Source organism: Rhipicephalus sanguineus, chromosome 4 (genome assembly GCF_013339695.2).
Source record: "Rhipicephalus sanguineus isolate Rsan-2018 chromosome 4, BIME_Rsan_1.4, whole genome shotgun sequence".
Lineage (NCBI taxonomy): Eukaryota > Metazoa > Arthropoda > Arachnida > Ixodida > Ixodidae > Rhipicephalus > Rhipicephalus sanguineus.
The window spans coordinates 142,040,804-142,065,017 of record NC_051179.1 but is presented as its reverse complement, the minus strand read 5'-3'; the positions used below and the strand labels follow the sequence as shown (position 1 = coordinate 142,065,017).

The 24,214-nt window shown below is 45.8% G+C and overlaps 1 protein-coding gene and 1 long non-coding RNA gene across 3 annotated transcripts in view; one reads left to right on the top strand and one right to left on the bottom strand.

The window, feature by feature from the left end:
* The window catches only part of LOC119390762 (monocarboxylate transporter 9), a 67,285-nt gene extending 44,069 nt beyond the window's left edge, over positions 1-23,216 (bottom strand). Inside the window, exons 1-2 of one of the 2 annotated variants that reach the window (XM_037658462.2) lie at positions 23,091-23,216; positions 22,523-22,764 (exon numbers count right to left, since the gene is read on the bottom strand). The gene's annotated coding sequence lies outside the window, so the exon portion shown is untranslated. The remainder of the gene's footprint in view (positions 1-22,522; positions 22,765-23,090) is intronic. The other variant, XM_037658463.2, reaches the window with a different exon arrangement.
* LOC119390763 (uncharacterized) overlaps positions 19,254-24,214 on the top strand; it is a 41,092-nt gene continuing 36,131 nt past the window's right edge. The window contains exon 1 of the long non-coding RNA XR_005183487.2: positions 19,254-19,443. This is a non-coding gene — a long non-coding RNA (uncharacterized LOC119390763). The remainder of the gene's footprint in view (positions 19,444-24,214) is intronic.

The window sequence follows — 24,214 nt, the reverse complement described above, 5'->3', positions numbered from 1 at the left end:
GTATAAGCACTTCCGCAAACAGCGTGTTCAAGCGCAGTTTGCTTGCGCTATGATGCGGAAAATGTGGACTGAGCAGCTCTATTGACATAAACACGCGTAACTGACAAAACCGCAGCACGTGCAACTATGACCTCGTCTCCAGTTGAGGCACAAAATATGCAGCGCAAGGAAGCGCACTCGCGGATTATGAAAATGGTCTAACAGACCTTGGAGAAATGGAGCTTTCAACAAATGCTTCCACTCCCACATCAGCCAGCCTATAGAGGCCCCCGTCTGCTGCTGTTTCACGAAAGGAGGACAGTCGTGAAATACAATGTGCTCGAATGAGAACTAACAGACATTGCCGCTGGCAGGGACCGAACCTGCGACCGTCGAATAACACCTCCGATGATCTACCAACTGAGCTACAGCGGCGGTCATCCCTCGGTCTACTTTATGGGGTATATATGTTTTTCTTTGTGCTCAACAAAGAAAAACATTATGCTCAACAAAGAAAAATCACAGCATATCCACGGAGCGAATGATGATGAGTGGGCGAAGCTGCGGAGGTTCATCGGTAAACCGTGAATCTTCCGTGAATCCTGCCCAGTACATCATCACCGACGCGAGATCGGGCGCGTTTATACTAAAGGTTCGATGAAAGTTATGACGACTTGCAGCTCACTTTAATTTTACATGTACGCTGTGAATTTTCATTGTTTAGAAAAACCATTGCTTTAGAAAACATCTGGCGTCTTTCGTTAAGCAGCTGGCGTCTTTTCGTTTTGCTTTAGAAACATCTGGCGTTCTTTCGTTTTGCTTTTAGAAAACATCTGGCGTCTTTCGTTGGTTTATTTCATCAATCAACCGCGTTTTGAACAAAATTTTTATTGTTTAATCACGCACAGGAGGAATCTCACCAGGCACTCACCAGTCGGCTTTTAGCTAACACTTACACTTCTACTTCTACTAACGTTTCCTACTGGAACATGCCAATGGCTGCTAATGGGGAATGAGAGACAGAAGAATTCGGCTTTTAGTTAACGCGCACGCTGCGAATTTTTTATTGTTCAACAACGCACAGGAAAAATCTCCCACCGGCACCACCTTGGAGGTCAAGATCTGGTACTAGCGTTACGACTGGTTACGCACTACGACTACGAGGGACGAACGGGTGCCGCATTAAGGAGCTTCGCCCCGAAAACGAGCCCTTAAAGCTCTCCTTTTGTCGTTTTTATGCTCTAATGTCTGATACATTAGACATGCTCACAGTTCGCGCTTCGCGGTGGTCTAGTGTTTACGGTGCTCGGCTGCTGACCCGAAGTTCGCGAATCCTGGCTGCAGCGCCTGCTTTTTCGGGGGAAGCGAAAATGCTTGAGCGGCCTCTACTTAGATTTAAGTGCACATTTAAGAACCCCAGGTGCTCGAAGTTCCCAGAGCCCTCCAATACAGCGTCTCTCATGATCATATCGTGGTTTTCGGACGTAAGACACCAGATAATAATAATAATAATTCTATTATTAATATTAGTATTAATAATAATAATAATAATAATAATAATAATAATAATAATATTATTATTATTATTATTATTATTATTAGTCCTGCACCATGGCTCCCAGTCGGGATGCATGCTTGCTATGCTCCTGCCCGTTTTTTGGTAAGCAGCAGTTCTTCCGCTGTGAAAATTGCTCTAAACGTGTTCATGCGAAGTGTGTAACCTGGCCTGATGAAGAGCTGCAACTTCTGAAGTCTGGATCGCGCTCATTTTGCTGCAATTTATGTGATCTGAGCAGTTCTTCTGGTAAGCCTAACGAAGACAACTAGGCGGCGTGCAGCGATGAGCACTGCAGCTCTCAAACCGGTTCCTTCTCCACGTGTGCCCCTCCGGGTGGTGACCTCGCCGGGCTGCGCCGCCTCCTCCTCGACGCGTTGGAGGGAATCTCGTTCCTCAGCGACGAGGTATCCCAACTACGCGAAGAAAACGAGCGCCTCCGTAAGGATCATTCCCGCGGTGTTGAACAACAAGCCCGTGTGGTCGCCTCCCTTCGTGCAGAGGTCCGCTTCCTGCGTGAGGAGCTGACGCGCCGCACGGCCGCCGTGTCAGTGAAGGCACCTGTGATCCCTCCAGAGCAGGTGACCGTTGGCCGATCTGTGACCTCCAAGCAAGCTGCGTACTCTGAACAACCTCTGTCCAAAATTCTTTCATCTTCGAATTCGCAGGTGACGTAGACACGTCCGAGCGTGTCAGTGTGATGCCTGCGACAGCCTCTTCTGCAGCGGTAACAGAGGGTGTAAGAAAGAAGAAACCCGCCTCGTTTGGAGCATTGAAGACATCCACTATATCTGTAGCTCAGCGGCCACAACGGCCAAAGGCCATTTTTGTTACGAAGCTGAGCCCGGACACCACTGCTGCTGACATCAAAAAACATATTGCTTCATTCGATATGTCTCCCATTTCCTGCCGGTGACTTCAAACAAGATTCCAGTCATATTCTTCATTCTATATCGAAGTTGACGAGGACACGCTACAACGCCTGAATGACCCTTCGATGTGGCCCCTCGGATGCCTCTTCAAGCCATTTCGTGGGGAGCTGCGCAATGACATGCTTCATCCCTCTGAGCTAGTGCCTGTAATCGAAAGTGCCGTGTAACGTACACATATTCTACCAAAATGCTCGGGGTCTGCGTACCAAGACACTCGAGTTTTTCTCTAATGTTCTTTCGTCTTCTTTTCCTATTATCGCTATTTCTGAAACCTGGCTCGGCACTGAAATTCCCTCATCGCACTTTTTTCCCCCGACCTACACCACCTTCCGCCGTGACCGAGATTTCAGTGAAACCAAACAGAAAGGCGGTGGCGTGCTGATTGCCATTGACAATTCACTGAAATCCGTTAGACGGAAAGACCTAGAAACCATCGAAGAATCGATCTGGCTAGAAATCAACCTTGAGCGCCGTGAAAAATTGTTGATTGGATGCTTCTATTTACCGCCCAGCATTTCCCCTGCCTCGTTTCACGATGTCATGTCTTCTATTGAACTTGTGATATCTTCTCATAGTGGGCACAGAATTATTGTTCTTGGGGATTTCAATGCACCTGGAATTGACTGGAGCACGCTTACCTTTTCTCATTACAATCATTTCACAGAGAAAAAGTGCAGCCTGCTCTTGGACTTTCTGGCGTTTAATTCCCTACTGCAACATAACTCAGTCGTCAATTCCAGTGGCAACGTCTTAGACCTGTGTGTGTCAAACGATCAACCCCTTGAAGTTTCCCGCTCCAACATCTCTCTTGTACGTCCGGACAAATTCCACCCACCACTTAACGTAAGATTATCTGCATCAGCCGAAACAACGAGCTACAGCAGTTACGTAAACAAATCTCCAAGATTTGCGTTCAAGCGAGGTGATTACACGGGCCTCTATCATCACTTGTCCACCGTTGAGTGGTCACAGGTTACTGACAAACCTAATGTTGATGACCAGGTTGATCGGTTTACGGAGCTTGTATTGAGCAGCATGCTTAATTTTATTCCTCAGTATACACCTAAACAACGTAAATACCCCCACTGGTTCTCATCTGAACTTATCAGTGCACTGAAGCATAAAGATCACGCACACAGGAAATCTAAATGTTCTCCATCCAGCGAGTGGAAGGAAGAGTTCAGCTTTTTTCGAACTCTCTCTAAACGCCTATTGGCCTCGAGGAGTTACGGAGTCGCCCTCTATCGGACGCGCCTCGATTGCGTGCTAGGCAGGATACCGCTGGCGCGCTCCCCATAGGTTTTGCTGTCGGCGCTCTACAAAAACACCTCGCGGAAGCCCTCCAGGGCATTTTTGTAACTACTTTCGAAATGAACTGTGTTCTTTACTGTCAAAATAATCATTTTCGACGAACTGAAAGCACACTATAGTCTACAGTCGCTGTCTCTTTGCAGAAAACCGAGCACCCGCTTCACGCTGTCACCGCGTTGGAGACCCCCGAACCGGCTTCTTGCGTGAAAGGTGGTCACTCGCTCAGTGCAAACTATGTGAAATATCTCGTTAGAGTAGACTGCCTGTATCACCAAACGGAGCATAACAGAAAGAAGCCTCAAGCCAGCGATCGCACGGGTTCGCGACGACTGACGGTGCCTCTGCATGCATGAGCGTCTGCATGTATGTTCATACTGATGGTTTTGCTTTTGCTACGAGCGCGTTTTGGCACCGCGCTGTGAACTTTAGGCCGCAAAATATGAGAATTTGCGAGTAAACAAACAACTACTGTTGCGCGGACGCTATCAGAGCAGATCAATAACAATTTCATTACAACTGCGGCTTCGGTGCGCATGGCAACTTTGTGATCTGCCGTCCCGACGATTCAGTGTTTTTTTTTTATTTTTCGGTCTAAATTCGGGTACGTTTCAATGTCATTTGACAAGTTGTCTCGCACTGCGTATTGATCGGTCTTCTCAGCGGGCAAATGCCGCTGCTTCTATTTCTTTATTCAGCGCATTCATTTCGTTTGGTGCTCACACAAAACGTGAGCAAATGCGACGCCTTTTTTTTAATGCTCCTTAATTATCGTTCCGTTTGCATTCCAGTGAACTTGCCGCTCTCTGTCATCAACAAATTCATAGACCAAAGCTTCACCACTTCGAGATTGCTGGTGGAAGGAGAACCAGTCTACGAGACCGAGCATGTAGTAGCATGCGACGCCCAGGAAAAGAAAGAAAATACAGTAACGTTTGCCGGACTTGTTCTGCAAACGTCGGCTGTGAACTAGGACCCACATGAACTTGAAATAGCGGTGAATAAAATAGAAGGTATTGCAGCAACCAGCAGCCGCAAAACAGGATAGTAATTATTTAGCGAGTGCCCCAGCAATTTTGGCAGCAGTGTCGTGTCTAACGCCAACAGGGTGGCATCTTTCCCACGTAAATAAATGAGGCTCCAAGAAAATACATGGGTTTGGCCGGTGGGCCGATCACGGAGGCAATGCAAAATTTATGTAGCTTATGAGGCAATGCATGCCTCATCAGGGAAGATTGCCCGTCGGCGTCCCGTGTCGGCGGCGTCAACACGAGTGATGCAAAAAATAATCGTCACGTGATGGTGTCACCATATGACGTCATCATGACGTCACAGATCGCCAAAATATGTAGCGTCATTATGACGTCACATAATGTGGCGTCACATGATGACGTATTCACACGTCACGGTCGCTTTGCATTGCCTCCGTGATCGGTCACGGAGGCCGTGCAAAACCGCGTTAGGTGCAGAACGCTTTTGGAGGGATGCGCGGGAGAATCAGTACATCGACTGACAAGAAGAAGATGGCTTTTGCCTTCTAGTCATCTTTAACGAATGCATAAGGGACCCTGTGCGTTTTTTAATTCAACGTATCTAAACAATGACTTGCGCATCTGCAGCCGATTTTGTGGACGCTGAGCACGGGGCTGACGATCAAGAGGTCGCATTGGAGTGTTCTGAGATGGCATCGCACGTGGTAAAAGGTAGCACTTTTACCATCCTGTGGCAGATAAGCATCATTTGGCGGCGGGAAGCGCGCGCGAGCCATCGTCTCAGTGCGTGCTGTCTGCTACTCACCGAACATCGCAGGCCCGACGCAGTAACAAAAGTCTTCGTCGCGGAAGTGCTTGTTGCACACAAGGCTCGTAGCGGATGGCTACTTGCCGGTTCTCAGCTTTACAACCCATGCTTCACGTTGTTTCTTGTCCCGCGGTTACCAGTGCAGGCTACCACTGGGCTCCTTTGCGTAAGCGCGGCAGCGCGGCACCGCGGCACCGAGCGGTAGAGCCCCATGTTCATCGCCATCAGAGGCAGCCACTTTATTACAATGGTTTCAATTGAGTAGAAAATGACAGAAAACTTCCGTATTTGAACAGACCGCAGCGGATGTGGTACTTGAAACTCGTTTTCAAAGCACGCGGCAGCGCTCCACAAGCAGCCGACGCGGCCGCTGAGACCACGTGATCCTGCCAAGCACGTCACGCCGACGGGGGCGCCGGCGTTTTCAGTGGTGGGCCTCGAGGCCAATATAAACGGGATCATAGTTCGTACATTGAATTCTTAGAAAAAAGCGCCTCTGACAGGCCGGCTGAGTTTTGGAAGTATGTACGTAAACGGTCTAGCAAAAGCGGAGAGTCCTTCAGACTACTAGACTCAAATGGGGTAGAAGTGCATGCCGTCGCTGACTGTTTTGCCACACATTTCTCATCCGTTTATAAGCCCTCAGACTCCAGCACTGCTATCAGACAACAGCCCAAGGCAGTTAGCTCATCCAGTGCTTTGTCGCTGGATGAAAATCTTATCAGCGAATGCATTAAGCGCTTAAAACCATCCTTATCATGTGGCCCAGATGGCATCCCCTCCGCCATACTAAAAGCATATGGTACTATATTTGTTCCAGTACTGACTACGATATTTAATAACTGCCTGGACACTTCCACATTTCCCAGCATGTGGAAAACTGCTCGTGTTTTCCCAGTATTTAAGTCGGGCTCTAAGACAGATGTTTCTAATTATCGCCCGATTTCTCTACTATGTGCCACATCAAAGATCTTCGAACTGGCTCTTCACAAATATTGTCTTTTAGTGTGAAAAACTCATTGATTCCAAATCAACATGGTTTCTTGCTGGCCGCTCAACTACCACAAATCTTGCTAGTTTCATGACGCAGATCTCCACACCTATTTCTCAGAGAGGACAGGTTGACGCAATCTACTGTGACCTGAGCAAGGCTTTTGACGTAGTCAGCCACACACTGATTATGGTTAAACTTGCGAACTTCGACGTTGACTTGTCGATTGTGAATCTCTTGCACAGCTATCTGCTCAATAGATCTTGTTATGTTGCCGTGAATGGCCAAACCTCTTCTTTGTATAAAGTGACTAGTGGGGTCCCTCAAGGGTCGGTATTAGGCCCACTCCTATTTTTAATTTACGTTAATGATGTTTCTTTTGCCATCCGTAATTCTTCTTTCCTCTTGTATGCCGATGACATCAAGATATTTAAGGAAATTCATTCAGTTAACGACTGTCGCTTGCTGCAGTCGGATTTGTGTTCTTTTTCCGAATGGTGCAACGGCAATAACCTTTCTCTAAATACCTCAAAGACAAAATTCATGTCTATCACTCGCAAAACATCTAGCGTGTCATTTCAATACTTTGTCAATTCTGTGCCGTTATGCAAGGTTTATGAAATCAGTGATCTTGGTGTTATTGTTGACAGCGCGTTAAACTTTTCTTCTCACGTTAAGCGTGCTGCTATGCGGGGCCTTCGTTCTCTCGGATGTGTTTGTAGAATATCTCGAGAATTCAGGTCTCCCATGGCCCTACACAAATTGTACACGGCAATATGTCTTCCGCAACTTGAGTATGCGTCCGTGATATGGAATGGCATTGCTCAATCCAGCGGTAACACCATTGAACGAGTCCAGAAAAAATTCCTCAGCATATATAACCATCGCTTTGCTAAAAATGACTCTGGATCTCGTTCAAATACTGCTGAGTCATTATCACTGCCATCACTTCACTTCCGACGAAATCGTTCTGATCTCTTATTTCTCTACAAGCTAGTCCACGGTTTCATATCCTGCCCTGTACTTCTCAATTGTGTTAATTTTCGAATTCCGCGTAAGTTAACCAGAGAGAACAGACCGTTTCATGTACCCGCCTGCTTCTTCCAACACTCTACCGTTCACAGAATACAAAGTCTTTATAATAATAATTTTCTTGATCTTGACGTTTTTCATAGTCCACAATCATTGTCTTTATCCGAGCTTTGCACTGTTTTGACATAGTATGGCACAATGTACAAAGTCTTCCCTTCTCCGCCTTTCCGCATAGTTGTATATGTGCAATCTAATTTTTTATTCCCCTTAAATATTTCTCATATTGTCTTATTTTACTCCTCCCCTTTTGTGCTCATTTCTCTTTGTCTACGTGTTTTTGCTCTTTTTATTTCTGAAGACTGTCTGTATTGTATTGTTTATTTTTAGTGATTTTTTTTTGCGTGTGCCTGCACAAAGACCTCACGGTTGTTCCTGGGCACGTTAAATAAATGATTGATTGATTGATTGATTATTTACTGTCATCATGAGTTGTACAAAACAAATAACAGGCCTGTCAAAGCCAGACGGTGGCTTGGAGGACTGGGCCCGGCACATCGGCAAACTATAGATGACATATATATTGGCAACTTTGTCGCGTAAAATAATCAGAGAAAGAAGACATGCAACTCATTTACGCCACATTGAAACACAGTAACAAACAAGAATCAAGTTAGCGGAAGCAATATAACCTACACAGCGGAAATGTGAAGATCAGGAATAATAATAATAATAATAATAATAATAATAATAATAATAATAATAATAATAATAATAATAATAATAATAATCAATCAATCAATCATTCATTTAACGTGCCCAGGAACAACCGTAAGGTCTTTGTGCTGGCGCACGCAAAAAAAACAATAAAAATAAACAATAAAATACAGACAGTTTTCAGAAATAAAAAGAGCAAAAACACGTAGACAAAGAGAAATGAACACAAAAGGGGAGGGGTAAAATGAGACAACACGAGAAATATTGACGGGGAATAAAAAATTAGTTTGCATATACACAACTATGTGGAAAGACTGAGAAGGGAAGACTTGGTACATTGTGCCACACTATGTCAAAACAGTGCAAAGATCGGATAAAAACAATGATTGCGGGCTATGAAAAACGTCAAGATCAAGAAAATTAACATTATAGAGACTGTATTCTGTGAACGGTAGAGTGTTGGAAGAAGCAGGCGGGTACGTGAAACGGTCTGTTCTCTCTGGTTAACTTACGCGGAATTCGAAAATTTACACAATTGAGAAGTACAGGGCAGGATATGATACCGTGGACTAGCTCGTAAAGAAATAAGAGATCAGAGCGATTTCGTCGGCAGTGAAGTGATGGCAGTGATAATAATTCAGCAGTATTTGAACGAGATCCAGAGTCATTTTTAGCAAAGCGATGGTTATATATGCTGAGGAATTTTTTCTGGACTCGTTCAATGGTGTTACCGCTGGATTGAGCAGTGCCATTCCATATCACGGACGCATACTCAAGTTGCGGAAGACATATTGCCGTGTACAATTTGTGTAGGGCCATGGGAGACCTGAATTCTCGAGATATTCTACAAACACATCCGAGAGAACGAAGGCCCCGCATAGCAGCACGCTTAACGTGAGAAGAAAAGTTTAACGCGCTGTCAACAACAACACCAAGATCACTGATTTCATAAACCTTGCATAACGGCACAGAATTGACAGAGTATTGAAATGACACGCTAGATGTTTTGCGAGTGATAGACATGAATTTTGTCTTCGAGGTATTCAGAGAAAGGTTATTACCGTTGCACCATTCGGAAAAAGAGCGCAAGTCTGACTGCAGCAAGCGACAGTCGTTAACTGAATGAATTTCCTTAAAAATCTTGATATCATCGGCATACAAGAGGAAAGAAGAATTACGAATGGCAAAAGAAACAACATTAACGTAAATTAAAAATAGGAGTGGGCCTAATACCGACCCTTCAGGGACCCCACTAGTCACTTTAAACAAAGAAGAGGTGTGGCGATTTACGGCTACATAACAATATCTATTGAGCAGATAGCTCTGCAGGAGATTCACAACTGACAAGTCAACATCAAAGTGCGCAAGTTTAACCATAATCAGTGTGTGGCTGACTACGTCAAAAGCCTTGCTCAGGTCACAGTAAATTACGTCAACCTGTCCTCTCTGAGAAATAGTTGCGGAGATCTGCGACATGAAACTAGCAAAATTTGTGGTAGTTGAGCGGCCAGCGAGAAAACCATGTTGATTAGGAATCAATGAATTTTTCACACTAAAAGACAATATGTTGTGAAGAGCCAGCTCGAAGATCTTTGATGTGGCACATAGTAGAGAAATCGGGCGATAATTAGAAGCATCTGTTTTAGAGCCCGACTTGAATACTGGAAAAACACGAGCAGTTTTCCACATGCTAGGAAATGTGGAAGTGTCCAGGCAGTTATTAAATATCGTAGTCAGTACTGGGACAAATATACTACCATAAGCTTTTAGTATGGCGGAGGGGATGCCATCTGGCCCACATGATAAGCATGGTTTTAAGCGCTTAATGCATTCGCAGATAAGATTTTCATCCAGCGATAAAGCACTGGATGAGCTAACCGCCTTGGGCTGTTGTCTGACATCAGTGCTATAGTCTGAGGCCTTATAAACGGATGAGAAATGCGTGGCAAAACAGTCAGCGACGGCATGCACTTCTACCCCATTTGAGTCCAGTAGTCTGAAGGACTCTCCGCTTTTGCTAGACCGTTTACGTACATACTTCCAAAACTCAGCCGGCCTGTCAGAGTCGCTTTTTTCTAAGAATTCAATATACGAACTATGATCCCGTTTATATAGGCGTTTAGAGAGAGTTGGAAAGAAGCTGAACTCTTCCTTACACTCGCTGGATAGAGAACATTTAGATTTCCCGTGTGCGTGATCTTTATGCTTCAGTGCACTGATAAGTTCAGATGAGAACCAGTGGGGATATTTACGTTGTTTAGGTGTATATTGGGGAATAAAGTTACGCATGCTACTCAGTACAAGCTCCGTAAACCGATCAACCTGCTCATCAACATTTGGTTTGTCAGTAACCTGTGACCACTCAACGGTAGACAAGTGATGATAGAGGCCCGTGTAATCGCCTCGCTTGAAGGCAAATCTCGGAGATTTGTTTACGTAACTGCTGAAGCTCGTTGTTTCGGCTGATGCGGATAATCTTACGTTAAGTGGCGGGTGGAATTTGTCCGGACGTACAAGAGAGATGTCGGAGCGGGAAACTTCAAGGGGTTGATCGTTTGACACACACAGGTCTAAGACGTTGCCACTGGAATTGACGACTGAGTTATGTTGCAGTAGGGAATTAAACGCCAGAAAGCACTTTTTCTCTATGAAATGATTGTAATGAGAAAAGGTAAGCGTGCTCCAGTCAATTCCAGGTGCACTGAAATCCCCAAGAACAATAATTCTGTGCCCACTATGAGAAGATACCACAAGTTCAATGGAAGACATGACATCATGAAACGAGGCAGGGGACATGCTGGGCGGTAAATAGAAACATCCAATCAACAATTTTTCACTGCGCTCAAGGTTGGTTTCTAGCCAAATGGATTCCTTGATAGTGTCTAGGTCTTTCGGTCTAACGGATTTCAGTGAATTGTCAATGGGAATCAGCACGCCACCGCCTTTCTGTTTGGTTTCACTGAAATCTCGGTCACCGCGAAAGGTGGTGTAGGTCGGGGGAAAAAGTCAGATGAGGGAATTTCAGTGCGCAGCCAGGTTTTAGAAATAGCAATAATAGGAAAAGAACACGAAAGAACATTAGAGAAAAACTCTCGTGTCTTGGTACGTAGACCACGAGCATTTTGGTAGAATATGTCTACGTTACACGGCACTTTCGATTCCAGTCACTTGCTCAGAGGGATGAAGCATGTCATCGCGCAGCTCCCCACGAAATGGCTTGAAGAGGCACTCGAGGGGCCACATCGAAGGGTCATTCAGGCGTTGTAGTGTTTCCTTGTCGACTTCGATGTAGAACGAAGAATAGGACTGAAATTTGGTTTGAAGTCGCCGGCAGGAGATGGGAGACAGATCGAATGAGGCAATATGTTTTTTGATGTCAGCAACAGTGGTGTCCGGGCTGAGCTTCGTAACAAAAATGGCCTTTGGCCGTTGTGGCCGTTGAGCTACAGATATATTCGATGTTGTCATAGCTCCAAAAGAGGCGGGTTTCTTCTTTCTTTCACCCTCAGTCACCGCTGCATAAGAGGCTGTCGCAGGCATCACACTGCCACGCTCGGACGTGTCTACGTCAGCTGGCGGCGAATTCGAAGGTGAAAGAGTTTTGGAGAGAGGTGGTTCAGAGCAGGCAGGTTGCTCGGAAGTCACTGATCGGTCAACGATCACATGCGCTGGGGGGATCACAGGTGCCTTCACTGCCACTCCGGCCGTGCGGCGCGTCAGCTCCTCACGCAGGAAGCGGACCTCTGCACGAAGGGAGGCGACCACGCGGGCTTGTTGTTCAACACCGCGGGAGTGATCCTTACGGAGGCGCTCGTTTTCTTCACGTAGTTGGGATACCTCGTCGCTGAGGAACGAGATTCCCTCCAAAGCGTCGAGGAGAAGGCGGCGCAGCCCGGCGAGATCGCCCCCCGGAGGGGTGCACGTGGAGAGGGAACCGGTTTGAGAGCTGGAATGCTCATCGCTGCACGCCGCCGAGTTGTCTTCGCTAGGCTTACGAGCAGCACGGCTCAGATCACATAAACTGCAGCAAAACGAGCGCGATCCAGACTTCAGAAGTTGCAGCTCTTCATCAGACCATGTTACACACTTCGAATGAACACGTTTAGAGCAATTTTCACAGCGGAAAAACTGCTGCTTACCGAAAAACGGGCAGGAGCATAGCAAGCATGCATCCCGACTGGGAGCATGCTTGCTATAATAAAGTGCTCTGTTCGAGGGCAGTATGCTGCTGTGCAATCTCGCATGGGTGACCTCGAAAGAGGTACCACGTTAGTGCGCAATTATAGTACTATCGGGGGCTTCCACAATATCTAACTTACAAAGGGAGAAGTGATTGCGTCCCTACGAGTGCGTCTTTTCGACCAGTGTCGTAGCCGACAGCGCCTCCGATTTCAGTGCGCTCGAGGAGGCAGGCTTCGAGGAAATACGACATGCGGCCGAATCGTCCATGGATGATGGCCACATATCCTTCAATACGTGACATCACCGAAAGACGACGGGCCCCCTGTAAACATTGGACGAAAGTGCGAATTCTCACGAAAGCGCAAATGCGCTTTCGTGAGAATGTGATCTCTAGCGCGTGTGATAGAAAGGCTTCGGTCAAGATAAAACACAAACAATGCCTCTCAAAGAATGAGATACCTTTTTAAAGCACCCATCAGAAATTTCGATTAATCGATAAAAACATCACATTGAAATCCATTATTCGATGAAAGGCTAACTTTAGGAGATAAAATTTGATTAACGAATAATCGATTCCATCCCTAGGGCATCGCTTCTCTCCTTGACCGCGCTCGTAGGGCATGCCTAGCGTGAACCCGTTTCTACAAACTTTTCGAAATCGTTTGCATCCTCGCCTGCCTCCATGCCTAAAGCCATCTGACATTTCGTTCTTGCTTGTATTTTTTCTCGAAGAGTGCATTGCCACTCCTTGGATTATGATATCGTTGCTGACGTCAGCAAGCCAACGCTTTCGGTCCCTTGTTTTACAGCTACTCTGAAGCACGTCAGCGGATTCTCAAATTTGTATGGTGCGGTAGCTCCAGATTCTTGTAGACTATACTTCATTATAGCGATCGCGGAATTCTAGCCTCTGATGGGAATCGTCGAAGTTGACACGTGTAGCTTAAGGAAGGCCGCTGAAGATGACGTGCTGCTCAAATGCTACACCCTGCTTTTTCAGCACCTTTAGCCTAGGAGATGCATGGTCTTCCTTTCGTGAGCAAGTCGGCGTCGCTGGCGGACTGTCGGCATTTGTTCAGAACAAAGCGCGCATCTCAGGTTACCGAACGTGTCGGACTTTTTAGACTATGGCGTCGTCGTCATCTTCGGGAAGGACTTGTGAAATTTTAGCGGGTCATTTTCCTTAATTGTAGGAATGCTACCGCATTCAGTGACCTTGAAGTCTTCGAAATTGAGAGCTCACACTTCCATCAGGTGTGGCATGACGGAAGTAACGTCTGTCATGAGAGTTCTAAGTGCTTTCACGAAGGAAATCCTCCGTTGAACTCCCTGTGCTTGCCTAGCATGTTATCACGGTAAAATATACGTTTTGGGCCTGTCCGAAAATAAAAACAGCTAGCGCTTACTGTTGGCTATTTTGAATTCAACTCAACCAGCTACAAACAAATCTCGAGAACCATCGTGGAAACTCATCTTTCGCCAAATGTAAGTTCCTTATGGAACAAAAGAAATCAAGGGTTTCTTTTTAACTCAACCCCACTATAAGTTAGCTTCTATTGCGGTTGTATTGCTTATACTTTCATAATAATGAAACAATACAATAGTACGATAAACGCATTTAATACTCGTTTTACTTACTTGCATTATAATGCTAAGTTTACCTTGTACAGCTATGCAAATGAAAGTAAATTTATCCCTACGATAGCTAATACAAAAAAGTCACAGTTTCGCCGCAAGGACGAAGCAATGAATGCGATAGCAACAAATGAGAATGTCACACGAAGAACGGCAAGCAGCTCGATACTTGCAGCGCGCCGCTCAAGCACGAAGGACTCACGAAAAGAACACAGACAGGATGACCATAAACTAACGGTCACAGCTCCACATTTGCAGCGCGCTGCTCAAACGCCGAATAATATATCATATTCTACGGGGTTTAATGTCCACAAACCGCGATATGATTATGAGAGACGCCGTAGTGGAGGGCTTCGGGGGGGGGGGATTAACGTGCACCTAAGTTGTAGAGCACGGGCCTGTGCTCAAACGCAAGGAAGCAAGCCCGAAAAGAACGCACAGGTATACACAGGACGAGCGCGAAATATCAACTGTCACATTTGTTACTTCGTGTTTGAGCAGCGGGCTAGAACCCAGCGCTCTTATGTTTTTCTTGAAAACTGCAGCGCGTGGAGTGACCCCTCCGCGTCACCTTCCTTGCGGTGACGGTCGATGCGTTGATTATCCGGTGTTCCATATCGCGAGTGGGTACAGCAGCGGGCTACTTTTTAGTGCGCGTCTCAAGGGCAGTTTTCGAACTGAAGCAATCGCCAGGAGCGTTGCCTTAAGCGCGCCTTTCCGGCAATCTCGCACATGATTCTACAGAGGCTGAAGCACCTCCGAGCTCTTAGTACTGCCAGCGTTAAATGGTATATACAAATAGCTCGCCGTTACAATTCAAAACAACCAGTGGCGCGTCCCCAAATTGTTAGAGCGGCGTGCTGCGGATCGAGGGGTCGCAGGTTCGAATCCTGGCGATGCGCTTTGAATTTTCGGTTCCATTTTTCTTTGCGTCTTTTATTTATATTCTGAGACACCGTTAAGGCCGCAAGATTCTTCTTTATTGACCCTCGAGTCAGAGCCACGCTGCTCAGACCCAAGCGGCGATGATGAGTGTGTACATGTAAGATGATGAAGAGTATGAATAATACTCACAATATATACATGCACATACATATCCGGCACATGACGGCAACGCCGAAAACCTGCCGAGAGTGTCCATATAGCTACTGTCGCAATAAAATGCCTCTTTTTTGTGTGTATACCGCGTTGCACATTTTGCTAAGCCTGCTAACATACCGACTCGCCCAATATGCCGTATTAATGATAGATGCTTCACGTTATCACTAGCAATTACACCGCCAAAGCAATTGTAAAAATCAAGTATTGTCACATTGAATCGATTTCACGCGAAACGCCCGAAGCATAGGCACGACACCTCAGGACGTACCGGTTTCCACTGATACGCCATGCTGTGTTGTTTATCGATTGCATGGTGGTGAAGGAGCCTTATAGCAGCAACTAACTACTCATTGTGGTATATACGGTAACGACTGTGCGGATGAGCCAGCCCGATCTGCACGCGACAGTGTCTACTCCGCATACGTGCACTTACACTTGCACAGAGGAACTCGGCGCAATTCACCAACGCTCTCCTATGTAGCTTGGATCCCACTCTCCAGCACCGTCTTCCGTCAGGAGTATCGCGAGCTGAGGAGACGCTTCTGTACCGCCGGTGGCTTGGCGTGGCTTTCACGAATGCCTACTCCTGTCTAATTGGAATGGCCAACAACTCTACATGCAATAACCGAAGCTGCGAAGAAACGATATGCCATCTTCTGTGTGAGTGTCCCCGTTTCAGTGCTCCAAGACAGGAACTTTCATATGCGTTAGATAAACTTGATAGCCGCTCTTTATCGGAAAAAGGGTTCTGGGACCTTGGCCCAGTCGTCTTCAGCACAGAAGGCTTTGAAAGCATTATTGCGCTTCTTGCGGACAACTGGTCTTAGAGATACACTCTAAACATGGAGTGTCGTATTCTCCTGGAGCACCTGGAGTAGCATGTCAGGCGAATAGCCAGGCAAACATCTCCAGCTTTTCATTGAAACATTTCTCTCTCTCTCTCTCTCTCTCCTTAATTGTAAAGTCTCTCTTCAATCCCTTTTATCGACTTGCCCCTTTCCCCAGCACTGGGCAGGCAGCCGGCCTAAGAATTGGCTAACCTCCCTGTCTTTCCGTTGTTCCTTCCTTCCTTCCTTCATTCCTCAGGATTCTCCGTTACAGTTTTCGTAAAAATCACGCTAGAAAGCCATACATACGTTCTTACAGAGGCAGGAAATTTCTAGACGCGTAATTCATCCACATGTACAATACACTACAACAGACATGTGTAACTGTTCAAAGGAAGTACTTTAATCCTTTCGCCATAAAAGGCAGAAGCAATAGCACGTAAAGTTGTTCACTTTCAGGTGTATTTTTGTTCTTCTGCTTTCTTTTTTGTCATTTCCTTTCCATATCTTCTCATAGCGTCGTTTTCTTTTTTTCTTTTTTTTTGCATTCGTAAGTTTCATTATTATCCTTCTCATACATGTCCCGTTCTTTTTTGCTTTTGTTTTGGCCTCGTACATTCATTTTTACGTGCGCAATGTCGTGCTTCACTCATATCCTGCCGCTCACATATATTGCGCGCGTACTTGTCTGTATAAGCTCGTTTCGTTCCCCTCGTTATATGCTCGACTCTTGCCGCTGTTACTGGAGTTTTTTTAAAGAACAATTTCGGGCCAGTCGAGGCACACTTCATGCACTTTTGTAAAATATTCCCCACATACTGACAGTACGTACGCACTAAATCATAACTAAGCAAACAAATGGGCAAAATAAGTCACAGTTTCAAAGCAAGTGTGAATCAATGAATGCGATAGCGACAAATTGGAATTTTTTTCGGATAAGTTCTCCTCTAGCATCCTCCTCCTTTAGTATCCAACCTAGCGCAACACGATGAAACCCCGACGCAAGGAAACACGGCCACAGCAGTGAGTGGAGCTAGTTTCGTGCTGCCTGCAGCTGCAACGCAAAGATTTCGATGAGGAAGCAGCACGTAGAGATGTGTGAGCCCTCTGCTATTTCATCTCAAGGTAGCGAACGCGCGCACGCGGGCGACCACGCCCGCTCGATCAATGTGCGCACTTTCTGTCGCAGCGACGCAGACTGTCGTCCGGGCCCGCCTCCCCCTCCTTCCACGTCATAGGATTATAGCACGTCGGACACAGCTGCACCTTTCCCGCCCACTGGAGCTGGGATCGTCGGCAGCGCTCGCACGCGTTCACTCGCAGATAGATGATACGACATACCACGCGATGTTATCGCCCTCGGACTTTATACGGAACATCGTGGCTACACTGACGGGGACGACGACGGCTCAAGTGCACCTGGACGTCCATATATTTGCCATAGCAATATATGACCTCCCAATAGCGGTTGGGCCCGCTTGTTGTGAAGTTGCTGATGCCGTTGTGGAATGCGACATACTTATGGCTACTTCTGACAAATGATCGTAAATGCCTTTCAAGGATGCAGTGAAACAACACGTCGCTATGAAGTTCCCAGGAACCTGACCTTAGTTCGCAATGTTTTCTTGCTATGATCGAAAACTCTTTCAGCGCCCCTTCTATAATAATAAATTACTCAGTGACGTGTATTCATGCTATACAGCGTCGTTCACCGCCTCGGCTGTCTGGATTGTGTCCCCTGTTTTACTGTAATTTACTGCCACGTATGTCTAGCAGAATTTCGGTTTGTCTTGTCTATCCATCTATTCCTCTACGCTGACCATGGCCGCTCTTGTTGTTGCCTTATTGCGGCCTTATTATATGCAACTTCGTTATTGCCATAGCAAAAAAAAAACTATACATCTGATTCTACTAGGCTTTGAAGCAGTGATAGCGGAAAAATCTGCCTGTATGCGTCGAGTCCACCAACCGCTAATCTACTCCAACGGAATGCATTCTCCAAGAAAGGTTCTCTCTGCGTTACACTCATCCATATGCGCTTTTCAGAAGCTGTCAGTGAGCTTGTGAGAGCGACAGCTGCGCGAGTACTTCGTTCACTTCTTTGCAGCGCTCATGCGGGTAAAAAAAAATGAAAAAGAAGAGCACGTCAGTCCCTGAACTCCGCTTCAACTTCGTTTCTGTGGCGTTCCCGGGAGTAAAAAATAAGAATTCGGGGGATGCTCAGAACTCTCTAACAATGTGAATGCGGAAGATTACCTGGACCTTCTGTTCGCCTTCTGTCGAATTTTCTGCTGATGTGCTGAACGTTATGGCGAACGGCAACTGCTAATAGAGACACGTGCATAATGCATTGACCTGGCATTTCACAACGGAGAATGTGTAAAAGCGATACAGTATATTTCATTTTACTTCGAAGATCATAAGATAATGCTTGTGAGTGTGGATACTGAAAGAACGCTTTCTAGTTGCTGGGTACGATGTGCGAACTTCTGCAGTGAATCAAGTGGACCATAATATGATGCTGAAAATTGATATAGAAAATATGTGCTGTGGTGATTGAAATGTGCATTGGGAGAATTGATCAGACAGAGTGTGAGGTAAGTATGTTATTAAAGAGTACAGTTGGCATGGTCTGAGTTCAATGTAATTTATTAAAGAGAAAATAGTTGCTGACACGCACACATCAATGTTCGTGACAAAATTAAAGCATCGTTTCAGCACGCCTCCGGCTACGAGTAATGTAAACGACACAATATTTCTATAAACATCAGTATAATAGTTCGTTAATGCAGTGGAATATGTATGGTCACCAATGGGATGTTTTTCGGAAGCCAAGCAAACATTTATCCAAATTTCAATATGAATTCTCACCAAAGAGCCAGCCAAAGGTTCGACAGGGCGTTAGCACTGAGTGGAACATTAGCTTCAACAGCACATCAGCAGAAAGTTCAGCACCATATGAACAGAGGCCCTAGGAATCCTTTCGCCTTCACATTCTTTGAAAGTGCTAAGTATCCCTCGTATCATATTGTTTAGAGTTCTCCGGAAAGGGTGGTAAAACAATGTTCTCGTTACAGCTAGTAAAACGATGTTCGATTGTATCTGCTACATCAAAGATGGTAGTTAAACGGAAAAAACAAAATGACATTTTCATTATAACAACGTTCCCGGCGGCAACAGTCCAGACTGGAGTTCCGGAAATGACGTTTTCTAGTTAGATCAAGTGTGTATTTTGACAGCTTAATGCAGTCGATGATCACTCGGAAGACGGAATCACAGTGAACGCTGAAAAAGAAGCACGCATAATATATCCACGTTCAGCGTCTCGCGCGGCACTGCGTACGAGTCCACGGAGCCAAGCAGCGCTTTATGGGAACCTAAAGCCAGGTAACCTTCCCACATGAACGGCCACAGTGATTGGAATATTCAGACCATAACCATGTGACCTTTTAAGAAAGATAGAATTACGGGATGCGGTTCATCACTAGCACGTAGCGCGAAACTGCTTGATCTTCACAGAGATGCGTCAATCGCTTCTACTAATTATATGGCCCGGGCAGGTTGCCACATTGCATACGCTAAAAAGTTGAAGTGAAGCCGCTAAACTGTACTGGAAGGATTGAATACATGAAATCTCAGAACATTGATTACGTTTTGCTCATGCAAAAGCTTTCCTGCCAAAAAAATGCATTGATATTCAGTTTTCCTAAAACCGAGAGAATATGAACAAACGACTCGCTGTCCACAGTAATGTGCACTTACACCACATTCATGCAGCGGCAGGCCAAGGAGCGTTGACGGGATACGAGTAGACTCCATTTCTGCGACCCGCTTCAGCGTACATCCGCATGTAAAGCTAATTTTCAGCAGAACGGATACGTTGAATTTTTTCTCTTTTTTTATCGTGAGCCATTGCGGAGTGGATTACACTAACGCAAGCACTTCGCCGGCGCCTATGGCAACTCTCTCTTTCTTTTTTGCCCCTCTCTCGCCACTGATGCTGTGCTTTGGTACAACCATTATTGTTATTTTTTTGTAATGTATTGCGCATCTTGCTTCACTTGATGCCCTGAGTTTTTTTTTTTGCAGAAACAACTAACTGACTATGTAAATAAATAAACAACCAATGCTTAGCGTTTGCTTTTATTTTATCCAGTCCCTGCTGAAATACCGAAAATCAGTATTACAGATATCACATTGCCAACATTTCATTTATCCGTGCAAAGGTACGCCAGATGATCTGCGCAAACAAATATTTTCCCTCATCAAGTAATGATCGCATGGCTACAACCTGATCACATAAACAACGTACGACGCTAACAGCAGATACTGTGAGGATATCAAATCTTGCGACAGACAGAAATGAAATGGCAACGGGTTGTCGAGGGGAGCACTGAATGCCACGAGCGTCGAAGAGTGGATGTGTAAAGGTCTAAGGTTTTTAAGCACAATGAACCCTTTTCGGCATGTGCTCAAAGGGCAAATGGAAGGCAGTGAGTGATACGATCAGAGCATTTAGCGAGGTATGCAGGCAGATGTGCAAGCTGCTCTTGACGTTCTTAGAAATAGAAAAGAAACGTATGACTGATGTGTATATGCGTTTCTATGGATCTGGTGCTTGTCTGTGCGGTGAAATGAGCATCGACATTGGAAATTGGTTTTGCGGCTTCTCATTGCAGGTACAATTTATGATAACTAAACAGTCTACACAAAATTCGCGCGAAATAATTTTTTGTATTTATCGCTGGCAAATTCTCGTTCCGAATACGGCTTGTCAAAGCTAAGCTCTTTTTTCACCACATTGCCATGTGGGCCGTAAAGGGGCTTCTCAAGCCGCTACAGGCGGCTTTTGCCCTTACGTCAACTCCCTTTCTGTATATTGCAAAGAGAGAAATAAAATATTGATTTCACTTCTTTTCATAACAAGCGGTCAGAATCTTTACAAGCTTTTTAACCACGCATCTCATACGTGCATTTAGATGTCTCTGCCATTTGTGCGTAGAAATTTTTTTAGAGCCGTTAGGGTTTGGCTTGTTAGCCATGGAAGAATGGTACACCTTTAAGCGCGTAATCTTTTGAGTCCACATGACCGGCACTTCAGACACTTGCAGTTTCAGTGTTTTCATCACATCGAAGGATCCTAAAGATTTGAGAACCAGAATGGTGAATGATAATCACCGATATTTCCGAAAGGACGGCCATACAAATACGGCCAAAATTTGATAGGCGCACAAACCTTGGCGAGAAGTTCCTTCTGATTTGTCGAGCGATTGGCCGCTGTATGGGGTAGTGCTATGCTTGGATAGACACTCACTATTTCTGTGTCTTCTTGCGCTGCGCAAGCACAGATCCCTGACTGAAACTTCTGGCCTCATTGTGAAGCTTCGTACGAGCTGCCTCGTCATAGCTGGCACGAATAAATGGAGTCATTTGTAGATGTCCGCGCAGATCATCAAAAGTAGCTTGCAGTTCGTCGCCCTACACAACTTCAACGTCATCTCTCGTAGAGCGAGTTGACAGCGCCGAAGAACGTTCAAACTCGCTGATAAATCACCTGCAATAGGCACAGAGGCTCAGGAAGCGCCAGACAGCCTTATACGACGGTTCGGGTAAATGTGCGACAGCGGTAACCTTTCTTCAGGATTCAGACGAGCTCCAGCGCGATTGACGATGTGACCGAGAAATTGAGGTTTCTTCAAGCAAAAGTAGTATTTCTCTGACTTAAGGTTCAGCGTAACTACCTTCTCAACCACCACGAAGCTGAACGGCAAGCACTGTTTAACGTTTCAGCTCCGGGCAGGGCGTAGATGTTTATCACGCTTTATAATAAAAACGATTCCATAAACGTTCAAGTTATACGTTCTCAGACGCATAATAGCCAGCGGAGATTTCCAGCTACTCACAAAGACATTTCTCATTTTAGTTCTTGAAATAATGGCGCCATAGGTACTGCCATTAGGGAGTCTTCCTGCAGCGAAAGCTTATAAAACCAACCAAAGTGCCATCGTTATCACAATTATTTGCCCGAAAAAAAAATGTGCTGTCGCAATAAACGTGTTGACTGCTGATGGAAATAGAGAAGCATGATCTTCCTTTTTTTTCGTATATTGGCAAAACCTGGGACATGCATGGAATAAAAAAATATTCCTTTTATAGCGTGATACACTGAGGTACACTTCCAATGACATATTTTACTTCATTTGTAACACCTCATCACTTCTTTCTTTCCACATTTTTGTACTGCCTGGAACACTGCGGAAGGCTTTGTGACAGACGTTATAAATCATTACAACGGACAGTCTGTCTCTAGAAAGACAGAACGGGCCCTAGAAAGGCCGCTCTTTGAGCTTTTGTTGTGCCTGTGCTGCGCGTTTCTCGCAGACCTGACATCTTCTTTTTTTTTGGAAAAGTAATTATATAAATGTGAACAAATATTAAATAATGAAGCTTTAGCTGGTAAACTTACAGCTTTTGCAGCGTCTTCCGGAGAGTTCGTTAACACTCAGAAGGCGAGGAGCGCGAGGATCAGATCTCCGACGGGCGAAGAACGCCGAGAGTAGATTGAGTATGCTTCAAGTCTGAGGGGTGCGCGCTTTTCTCGGACGACGCACACCTCGTTCGGAATACAGGCTGCATCTGCGGAAGCCACTTAAATGGACGAGGCATTGCTGCGTCGAAGTCCCTGGCTGTCGGTTCGAGAGGGCAGGGCTGCCGTGATAAAAAAAAATTCTAAAACGTTCGTCGCACTTGGTAAATTTAAAATATACAAGCACATATGTTTCGATGACGCTGCAGAGAAATAAAACAAAACAAACCAAGCATAAACGCACAGACAGCACACATGCAAGGCAGAGGTACCGCGAATAATTTTTCTTTTTCGCTCTGACGTTGAGCATCTGGGTAGGAAGCGTAGGCTCTTTTTTTTCTTTTTTTGAATAAAGCACTCGAGAAAGATTGCAAGAGTTTTGAACCGAATGCTGAACCTAGCTGTTTTCAACAGCAAAATGAAGTGAGAAAAAGGGAAGAATGCTTACTCCTTATTCACGATCTCTATTTTGTCGGTCATCAGAGATCACAGGTGTTGCAGCTGCCCGATTATGGAATACGAGAACGTAACTTGTAAACACGGAGCTGTTTAGGGTCAACCTTGAACACTGCCGTTCGTACGCAAAAACTCGGCGCAGCTGAGGAAGGGCTCAGCGAAGAGACAGCGGAGGTGTAGCATAGTTTAGCAAGCCAATATCTAAGAGAGGGAGGGGGAGAGAGGAAGCAAAGAGAGTGAAGAAACGGACATAGAGCGAGGAGAAGAGCCGGAGCTGGTGTGAGCGGAGCGATGAAGAAGTGCGCGACAGGCTCAGGTGCTGGAAAAGTGGCGAGGATGAGAGATAGATCGCGCGCCGAGCAACAGATCGGCGGAGAGACAGGGCGGCGCTTTTCTGGGAGAGAGAGTGGGGAGGGGGGGGGTGTCTCTCGGAGCAGATCATGCCGACGTTCTGTGCGGAGGATGGCGAAGGTGAAGAGAAACGGTCTCAGGAACAAGCGGCGGAACACTGATCGAGCATGGGCCCTCCGACGAGGTGCCGACCATGATTTCCGAGCTTAGCAAACCGAGGCTAAGTGACAGAGAAGAGCCGAAGACCCCAAGTTTCGATCTAGAGAGGAGGTGGCCTCACGAATACGCTATGACAAAGCTCATCGGCAAGAAAATCGCTTGGCCGGCCAGCACCGAAGGGAATCCGACCCTCGCTTGCGAGTCTTGGAAAACTTCCGTCACCAAGAGAGAGAAAGAGAGAGTGGCTACAGCCGGAGACGATGGGAGGCTTAGTGGCAGTGCATTGCCATCAGTATCGAACAGATAAAATAGTACTTAGTAAAAGAGATCGTAAAGCTAAACAAAAATCACCAGCTGCGCTTTTTCATCAGCCTTCGCTACATGAAGTCGGGGAAGCTGTGGTATATTTTATTTATGAAAACGGTCGGTCACATTCGTGAAAATAATGTATCAAATCACGGAAGCACCATTGCCGAGTGCTAATGTTTCTGGCTGGTTCAGATTTTAATGCGAGTGCATTACTTGGCTCATTGCACGGATCTGCCGTCATGAGAGAGGCCTCGCAGAAGAAGCGGCGCACAGGTACGTCATCTTCATACCGGCCAT